At 36.9% G+C, this 10,649-nt stretch overlaps 1 long non-coding RNA gene across 1 annotated transcript in view; it reads right to left on the minus strand.

Moving 5' to 3' along the window:
• Positions 1-322: 322 nt before the first annotated feature.
• The window catches only part of LOC107311703, a 25,355-nt gene continuing 15,028 nt past the window's right edge, over positions 323-10,649 (minus strand). Inside the window, exons 3-5 of the long non-coding RNA XR_001554196.2 lie at positions 10,055-10,216; positions 8,299-8,474; positions 323-5,433 (exon numbers count right to left, since the gene is read on the minus strand). This is a non-coding gene — a long non-coding RNA (uncharacterized LOC107311703). The remainder of the gene's footprint in view (positions 5,434-8,298; positions 8,475-10,054; positions 10,217-10,649) is intronic.

Raw genomic sequence — 10,649 nt, forward strand, 5'->3', positions numbered from 1 at the left:
ACCAGCAAAGATCAGAAAGCCCTTAGGTTTTCAAATTGTTCCAGAAGTTAAGTTGTGGCGGAGCAGATGGAAGTCTGCTTTGCATTTGTGGTTTGTGCTGGAAAGTATGTGCATAGAAATTACTTAAGATATTTTTAAAATATGTCTAAATTTGTTTCGATATTGAATTAACTCACTTAAAAAATGAAATAAAGCAGACAGTAATGTTTTAGAAACTATCTAGGAACTATCCTGCTAAGAAGATTACATATTTTAGATGTTAACAAGATTTCAAATTGTAAAGAATTCCAGTAATTTCAGAATTACCATAATTTTTTGAGATCTTTATTTCTTAATTAAGCAAAACAAAACAAAACACAACACCAATCTCTTGTATTTGGAAAAGACTGTGGAAGTACACAACTCTGATTCCATTTTGCACATAAGCACCCTGTTTCCATATCAATTCTGCCTTTTGTAGTGTCATGAAACAGACAGGGAAGTCCAAGTGAATTATTTCATCTTCTACAGAACAGGAAACACACTGGATAAATTCCTGTGACAAATGCAAGCTGTTGTCTGCTGCTCAGTCCCTGCTCTTACTGCTGCACATAGCAGGAGGGCTACATATGGGAAAGTAAAGCTTTACAAGTCTGACTCTACCTTAAAATGATCATGCTGGGTAGATCACACTACTCTGTCTAGTCTCTTTTGTAACCATGTGTACCTGAGCCAAGTATGTTTAAAATGATCCCCTGAGTTCACAAGTGTTGCCAGACTGCCACAGAGCTGTAGGAGTAGATGGATGAATTTGATTCCAGTCAGTTGGATTCAAATGAGAGTTGGACAGAGTCCATCCACATGATGCTTGAATTTTAAGTGGAGTATCTGCCTCAATAAGCAGAGTTTGCTGCATAGGTTGAATTTCAGCTCAGGTGTCCCAGCTGAAGTGCAGTCTGAATTCAGCCCAGTCTGGGAGAAAAGGGCTTGAGCACAGAGGCTGGGTTTTAAGTCAAACAAACAGTTTCTGCAAGAGATGAGAACTCTACATTTCATCATCATCATGGTGATGGTTCTCATCCAAAGAAAGGCTCCAGATGAATTCAGTGGCTCATAATTTATGCTTCTCCAACTCCCCCTTTGTTTCCTTTAAAGTGTTAGATATCCATTTTCCTCTAGATAGCCACACCTTCCCTACCCGTTTTTTATTTGCATCTGACAAATGTTTTAGAGCCCTTTGCAGACAGGAGAAGAGTCAGAGAGAGAGAACAGAGTTACTAGTCAGCTTTGGGATGTTTCTCAAGTCCTCCTGAGGAATAAATAAATAAATAAATAAATAAATCCAATTTGTGTTTGTTGTTTCATAATTCTGACCTGTGGTCATCAAGTTAAGTATTTGTTTTATACTCCTGAACAAAAGGAGCCTTCAGAAGCTGAATATGACAAATGCTGGCTTCTATTTGCTTGTATTAAGAGAGCAGAATATTTTATTCCAAATAAGATAAACCTGTTGACTAAACTGATGTTTAGATGCTAGTCTTAAATTGTTCTGTGTTTGTCTTTCTTTCTCCTCCTCACTAGATAGAATCTCTTACCTTGGACAAATCTAGAAGTTTTCCACAGCCTTTTTAATCTGTAAATGTGCATTTTCCAGGCCTGACAACTTTCCTTTTGTTATAAGAATTAATCAGACAAAAAACAAATAAAATAAGCAGCGTCTTATTGATTGCTGTTACTGTGCTCTATATCAACAAATTGCTGAAAGAATTTATGAAATATTAAACAAAATGTCAAAAAGGTGGTTCAGAGAAAGCATACACATACAAAAGTAAAAGAAAAAAAAATCCATCTCATTGTGCAAATCAATTATTTCCTGTGGTTTAAGGAAGTGACCATTCTGAAATCAGTTTTTACTTTGTGCTGATTGAATGAGCATATTGACACTATCTTACATAGACATCTGAGAAGACATTCAGTTTTATCCAAGGATAAGAAAAGCTTTCTAATGATGAAATGGGCAGATTTAAAATTCAGCAGCATACTATATTCCCTTTCTTGACTATCCCTGTCACCACGTTAGATGCTGGTCGCACAACAGATCCTACATTTGGAAACATTTGTTGTGTTCACTTTCAGTGTCCACATGCAAATCCACCATGATGGCTCTTTCACTGTGCTTCAGTGTTTTGTTTGTTTTAGTAAAATTTTTACTTGTTCTGCCCTGTACTTTAGTGCAGTGTTGTTTTGGAGCACCATTCTGCCTGCACTTCCAAGTGGAGAATTCTGATCATGACAGACCCTGATCATTGAGGAACATTCCTCATACTTCAAAGGATCTGTGAATTTTTCCATTATTCTTTTTATTCATTAGACTTGGTGTTTTGCTACTTTTATTTTCCCAGTTTTTGGAGACTATACTTAGCTGAGTAACTGCAGAAACAGAGGTCTTCTTCTTGATAGTTTTTGAAGTGGTGGTCAAGGTTTGTGAGATTTGTGGGCAGTCTATTGTAGAGTGAGGGGAAGATGGGATGGGCAGGAGAGAAAAGCTTTCAGATTCAGATATTTCTTATTTGCCCCAGGCTAACAGATTGTTTCCAACAGAGAAATGTTGAAACTCAGCATAAGTAAGATAGACTGTGCTCTTAGTTTCTTTGATTCTTCCTAACTGAAGATATCTTAATCATATGATAAGGAGAAAAAGCCTGCTGTTTTCAAGGGGAGATGCTCCCTGTTAATGATGAAAAAAGTAGAACTTGACAAAATAATGGTTTTTATTTCAGTTTTTGAAACAGTTGTTTCTTTGTGGTGGCTGAAGGGAAAAATATTTTCCTTTATACATTTAAGAAATCTTCCAGACAATAGGTAACCTGATGCTTGAATAACAAACAAACAAACAAAAAGAACAGATTTGGCTTGTTTCTTCTAACTACACTAAAACCTGAGAAAGAAAATTACTACTATTTGTACAGCTCTTGAATAATCTGAAGGAAATCAAAGTACTTTCCTAACATTACAAACTGATTTTGTAGGGAAGGAGTAATCCTAAGAGATGAGTTTTCCTATTAAGATGATCTCAAACATCTGAGAGAAATCAGTACTTTGAATGCCTTCGGTTCTTTTCTTGTATCGCACACCTGAACATTTTGGTTATTTGGAAATAAAATGATGACAATAGGAAGTAAATGATATTTGTGGCCATTTAATGTATAACACACATTCTTGTTGAAGCACCACTCCCAGTGAATGCATAGAAATACTCCTTTAATAGGAAAAGCTACAGTCATACGTCAACAGTTCTTTAATGAGGAGGGAATAAAGCTTTTCTGAGTGTTGCTACTTCACTTGTAACCCTTTTTTTTTTTTTTTTTTTTTTTTCCCCTCTCCAATAAAATGAAACTACATTTCAAACTCCATGTCTATTTTCTTGTTATTCCCACTGGCAGGTTTAGTGCTGAATAATTTAGCAGATTGAGTAGCCTGTGCCAAACATATAACCCAAAATCCACAGACTTACAAAACTCAATTTCAAGTTTCTCACCTTAAGCAATACATTTAATAAATTATGTATTTCCCCTGTCTAATATGCATTTTCCAATGGACTGCAAATAGGCAACACACTATCCCTTGATACTATTCATTTTCATATTAAAGGAAGAAAATGAGCTGAATATGGTATAAATATTCCCTAACCAGACCCCTTACTGTTTTGTTTTGGTGGGTTTTTTTTGTTGTTTGTTTGTTTGTTTGTTGTGGTTGTTGTTTTTGCTTTTTTTTCCACTGAATCTAACCCTGGGAAAATGTAGATATATAGAAAAATTATTCTGAATTCCTGTAATCTGTACCAGTTACCATTACAAGAAGAAAATGAGAGGTAAACATTCAATTAAATGTATAATCATCTCTTTGTGTAATTTGCCAAAGATACAATTTATTCTAAATTTACTGGGAAAAGTACAGAAGAAGTAATAATCAGAACAGCCTGGTAATTAGGTATGTATCCTCTGGCACATGGCCTGGCCTATTTCAAACCAAAAGTGGATCTGAGCTGCACATTTTTGATGCAGATCTTGACTGATTATGAACTCTTCAAGTCAGGGTGTTTGGCTTAGAGTCCTGGCAGAGCCCAACTGCAGCCTGCATCCTGTTCAGATTCTTGCATCTGTTGATACTCAATGGGATTTTGGATTGAATTTCATCCTCTTTCTCTCTCATGAACATCACCAAAAGCAATTAAGATGTTAGGCAATCTAAGATATTGTGAAGCTGCAGGGTTTGTTAAAATTGCTTGTTATTCTTCCCAGGAGAAATGGAGAAGAAAATACCACCACATGAAGAAGTACTATGACCTCTTATGACCTCTAATCTTTTGCCTCTGAAAGCAGAGAAAAAAGAAACATACAAGTAACTGTGTTAATAATAGACACACGTCCTTCCAGGAGGATCAATTCATTTCCATTAGAGTTACTAGTGGAAGCAGAGCAGTGATCTAAAATACAGAGCCTTTTATTGAACAGCTTTCCTTGTTCTCCACTGAGATTTCTGGTTTAGACCCTTTCCAGATTAACCTTAAAAGTATAAGAAGATCTTTAGATCCTACTTTTAGACTGCAAAAGCATTTTTCATTTTTAAATGCTCTAATGGCAGGAGTCAAGGATAATGTTTCAACATTGTTAAATAAGCAATATTATTATTTTTTATAATGTTTGTATAAGGCAAAGGCCTGATCACTATGCTTTGTGGTCACATGTGCAGAATGAGTAGAAATGTGAATATCCATCTTCAGATTCCTGTGGTCACACTGAAAGAGGAAGATTCTCTCACTTATTGTGAGCATTATTTACCTATTGGACAGAGCAAGCTATTGTTTTGCTGAGGCAAAACACTACACTGCATGTGCCCACTTCCCTATCTTATACATGAGAAATGACCTCACTGGTCCCCCTCATTCTGTGAAATGAGTAGGACCAGTTGCACAGGAGAACCTCTTGAAGACTCCAGAATTCATGGCCTTGCTAAGTGGAAACAAAGGTTTTTAATCTGTGTGTTAATGGAATGTGACTGGAAAGGTGCTTTTGGTACTGGGTTTAAAAAAATAAAAATAAAAACAAAAATCTAGAAACATAGAGACAGCAGAAACAATTAGAATGTATTCAATGGTGAAAAACTCTTTAGTAAGACCAAGAGCAAAGCTTGCATTGCATCTATCATCTTCTACTTGACAGATCTGACATTTCAGAAGTTCATGCAAAGGCTTTACTTTTCCTTGAAAGGCATTCTTATGTTAGACAGAACTTTCTGTTTCTTCCAACAGCATTAAAAAATTGCAACTTAATCCTATCTGAAGAAAATGAAAATTCAGATACGTTTTAGAAACACTTCATGTGTCAATAAGAATAAGTGGCCATCTGTCTTTCTTTGTTAAGTCCCACTTGAGTTGACTCAGCTGATTTAGTCCTGTGGAGAATAATGAAACTTGAAAATAAATATTAAAAAAAAAAAAAATCATCTTATAAATATAAACAACATCTATACACAAACACACACATATATGATACAAATCTTTCCATCCAGTGCATAAAATCGTTATAATTAGGAAATATATTATTTGGCAGCTTGTTTGGAAATAGCCACCGTCTTTCCTAAACTAGCTTTATAGTATCAGAATCCCACCCCTGCTCTCTTGAGAAATGTTTCTTAAGAGCAAATAAACTGCAAAATGAAAGGCTTACATACGAGCACTTAACTGGGAGAAGAAATTGTATGACTGAAACAACACAGGTTTTCATGTCCTCAGGGTAGTTGGTATTTGAAGAACATGAACATGAGAAGAAACATTGAAAAAATGGATCAGAAAAACATAGTGTAGAACTCATCAAAGCTTTTCCATGTTGTACACCGTGACATAGTTTTCTGTTCCATGAGCTGCACCCTCTCTATTCTAATCCTCTGACAACTGCTTAAGTTCAAACAACTACTGAAGCAAGCCCAGTTCTCAGCCAGAAGAGCTGGCTGGTACCCAGTGAATATTATAATTGGAGTCTCTCACTTCCACAGCTTGAGGGAAGAAAGGAAACATGGGAGAAGGCAGAGGGCTGATGAGAAAGGGGATGGGGAGATCTTAACCTCCGTAAGTGCCACAAAGTATGAAAAATGGTCCAGAAGATACAGGGTCTTCTTCCATAATAGTTTTGTTTTTAATTCATGAGTAAGTTGGAAGAAATAACTAAAAATGCTGAGAAGGGAAGTCAGAAACGGATTGGTATGAGGAAGTCAGAAGGTATGAAATAGGAGGATTTGGTCAGGCTACACAAGAAATGTAAACAACATGTGTGGAGATGGGGCACGTGGGGATGGGTTGTAGATACTGTGAAGGGGAAAAGCACTCCCTGGGCCAAGTGCTGGCAGTGTGAATGAGCATATTGATAGGCGATTGAAGAGTTGCCAGCACTTATTTTCCCTGCTAAGATGATTGTGACATTGTCTGTTGTGCTCTGATTTTGCTTTCTAATTTTTGCTTTTCTTGTTTGTTTTCTCTTTATGAATGCCAATTGTATAGTGACATTTTACACAGCGTTGCTCTACTCTGCCCTTCAGGCTGGAGAAGGGCCTGGTGCAGAGCTTGAGTGCGGCCAGATCTTACCCAAAGGGACAGAAGGCCCACTGCCTCCAGACTTCTCAGTCCAGCAGAGCCACTGGGCAAAGCAAAAGCATAGTAACTCCAGGTTCCACAACGTCATGAGAAGGATAACCCAGATATTTCATGAGCTGCTTGAAATATCTGGAGATTGAATAGAATGACTGGATAAAATCCAAACTGCAAGACCAGCTGCTACTTTTACTTATTCCATTAACTTGGTGGCTGAAAAAGTGACTGAAAATTGTAGTCATTTTTCAAAATGACTAGTTTCGTAAGCAACTCATCTGGCTGTACCAAGAAGAGGACATTGCACTGGGACCATTTCTGCAAAGGGGTGCTGTATGAAATGTAAGTTATCAGTATGGTCTTTTCACTTAAACTGGTTAAAATAATAGCTGAAAACAATTAAAATACAGAGAGAACATCAATGTCTTCTTTCTCAGCTTAGCATCTAACTAAATTTGATTTCAAATGGAAGGAATAGTCTTCCTACACTGTCTGCTTCTACATAGTGATCTGTGGCAATCATGTTCTAAAACCTCACCTTAATGTACCGTCAAGCCTGAGTAGGCTGGGAACAGCCATAAACTAGGGGCAATGGAGAATGGTGTCTCTAATGTGTAGCATTCTGCTTCATTAGATGTAAAAATACAAAATTCACAATCATAATAGAACAAAATACAAAATCTGCTTTGTACCTTCTGATGGAGAAGAAAGGCACATTCTCAGCTGCCTTTCTCCTCACTGAGAATGCACAAGAAGAATGGGTTATGTTTCCCCTGTCCTGTTTCTTGCACTTTCCCCAACACTACTCCACTAACATCCTGGTTCCAGCCTTCCTGGATCAGCAATCAGATGAGATAAAAAGCTTATCTGGTGGTACTAATTTATGCGGGCATGTCACTTTGCAATACATAGGATCTGTCTGTTGTTCACCATGGGTTACACAGGTTACTTTGTGTCATGAACTTGCTTATTGTTGCAATGCATAACTTAAAGTCAATGAATACTAAGAATGTGATTAAAGATGGGATTTATGTTGCATTCAAGTACGTATTAGTAAAGAAAGTACTTTAGTAAATATTAAAGTAAAACTAGAACTCCTACTCATTTCCTGTCAAATCCAGAAAGTACCTAACTGCTTGGCAGTCTCATTAGACTAGTTTTTCAAGGAAACAAGTTTGTAAGATTGCACTATCTGCCTCCTCATGATGGCTTTGGAATTCTTGGGCCAATTCACATCACATTTGTAAGATGGCTGAAGTTGCAAAGATAATTACGCTCATATATGTTTCATAAAAAATTAAAGATGATATGACTGTCAAGCCTAAGTGAAAGCCAGAAGCAATGGACCTAAATACACAAAACATCAGCAGTGTTTTGGTAGTTATCAACAGGTTATGTGGTAGTCCCATTTGCAACTTGAAATTCTAGGAAACTCTAGGAAATTGCCTTGGATTCTGCTTTGAAATATCCTCATCTCTGTAAAGTCCAACGAGTCTAGGAATCTAACATCAAACTCTACACTGCGAGACAGGTATCAAAAATTATGTACTGCAACACATGAAGGACACATCTATATGACACTGTTCTGAACAAATGTAACCTCTTTCTTCTGTTGGAGGCAGACCTCAGCTGTAAAGCTGAAGTAACTAAGAGATGATCAGAAGGTAGTGTCTCACCTGTTCAAGGCTGTTATAGTCTTACTCTTTTTTTATAGTAGAGCTTTGACAGTCTCTTAATTTTAGCTAAAAATTTAATCTTGTTTCTTGATCAACAGCATGTATCCTTCCATTTCTTGGTAGTAATATCAGTCAGAACTCTTGAAGACTGGCTTTGAAATTTTTATGGTCCTCTTCTAGAAGAAAGAGAAACAATTTTATTGTTAAGAAAAACTGCTTTATTAATTATTGTACACATAGTGTGGTACACATGTGTTTTTATATAAATATACAAATGCACACAAAATACAATATGTATCTGAGCATATATTTAGCATACAAGCAGACAGCTTTAGATATAAACTTACTTTCGTTTGTTGATGTTTCTTGTTTGCTTGTTTTTAATTAGGTAAATCTATTAATTACACACTTCCAGACTTTGCGTGATGTTGTTAGATTAAGGTTGAAGACAGCTTCAAAAATGTGCAAAGTGAATTATGAATTTTCCCAGACAGATTAGGTACATACTTAAGTTTTATAAACCTGCTCTTAACCCTCTTTTTCAAATCTCCTTTTCTAGGATCTCCATTAAAGCGTGAAAAACAATAGTTTGATTATAACTGCTGTAAAACAAAGAGCTGAGTGAAGTCTTGGAGTGCTGTTGATCTGAGTGAGTTCTGGAGCAGAGAACAATTTAATGCAGAAGCTTGTAACCAAATTTTGACAGGGAGTTAGAAAGATGCCTAAATACATTCATTTACCTGGCACAAAGCTGACTGTACAATATGATAAACAAAAAAAAATGTATCCCCAGTCTGACATACTGTGTGCTCTGACAGAACTGAAACTTGCAAGGGAGAGATGCATGGAAAAGCAGAGGTTTATGTTTAGGTTTGTCAGTGGTAAGAATCTTTTCCTTATCATCTCCTTGAGGGCAAAACTCTGAAGATCTGATTTTTCAAGGTCCTCTGTAAAAATAAGTGTGGCCATGTAGATATTAACATTTTGGCTTGGAGCAGCAGTGTATTGCTGCACAGATCTCCTGGTTGCTCCTTCCTTATACTTGGATTAGGTTTGCAATGTATTAACCCAGGAACAAGGGGAAGCTTTGATTCATTGATCTCTTCCTATTGCACAGAATTACTTGCCCATACAGTCTGTGAAGCTCTAGAACAACCCTCCTGCACACACTGATGTTACACTGATCTACTCTCCCTAACTGATCTGGAAATGAATGAAACTTTGCCTTAAGAGCTTATTTGCAAAAGGTGTGGGCAACTTTGAGATATCTTCTATTTGAAAGCAACTGCAACCTGTCAGACATGACAATATATTTGTAATTGTCATACTCTTTTGATGTTCCTGAACCTCTGAATTCTCTGTGACCTTGTAAGCTATATCTGCACTTGTGGAGAGAGGCATACAAACAGGCTATGGATGCATGGCTAGTCTGCTTAGGAGCCTGATAAACTAGCCTGTGTGAACTCTGTACTACCTTGACTGCTTTTTGGTTGTTTTGTAGGATAAAGAACCTTAATGCAAAGCTCATTCATGAGGCTTGTGACTACACCACTGTCTCTGTTGTTGGCACAGCCCCGTGGGAATGCTCTCAGGTTCTGGTCCTAAACAGCAGAACTGATCCCTCTGAGGAAATGACTGAAAAATGAAAGCAGACGTGATGTTGCAGCATTTCATTATCTGTGTGCAATTAAGTGGTACAAATATTTACCACAGGGGGAAAAAAAATGTGCATGTTCCATAGCTCCACATACAGTACCTGAATTTTGCATGCAGTTTCCTAAGAGACTTTCAGGCATAAGTGGTGCAGAGCTCTCCACACCTTCAAATCAGATTTCTCAACCGTATATACTATATAAATACCACATCGAAATTTGGACAGAATTGTCTCATGGTCATTTGATCCAGCTATTCTTGTGACCTGGAACAGTACAAAGAAAATAAAGATACAACATTAGTTGTAGTTGCACCACAGTTTGAGCACAGGCTAGTTACAATAACTCCACTAAATTGTTCTGGATCCAGAGCTGCAGCATTATACAGCTTACCTTTCAGTCTGATTAATACCTTATATTTTTATGATCTATTTATGCCAATATTCATGGTATTTTGTTTTCATAATGTTTGTAGTCAGTTACTTGGCAATATGATCTTGGAGGTTGTCTATACAGTTGATTAGGAGATACAACTCCTGGTTTATTCTGAGAATCTGAATCACCATTCATTGTCACTCCATGTCTGGGAACATTTTTTCCAGACACTCCAATGAGTATGCAGAGTAGCAGAGACTGCTAAGAAGCACAATCTATCTTAGAGGAATTTGTGAAGGATCCAGTAAAAAAAAAAAAAAAAAA

The sequence above is a fragment of the Coturnix japonica genome, chromosome 3 (assembly GCF_001577835.2).
Source record: "Coturnix japonica isolate 7356 chromosome 3, Coturnix japonica 2.1, whole genome shotgun sequence".
In the NCBI taxonomy this organism is placed as follows: Eukaryota; Metazoa; Chordata; class Aves; order Galliformes; family Phasianidae; genus Coturnix; species Coturnix japonica.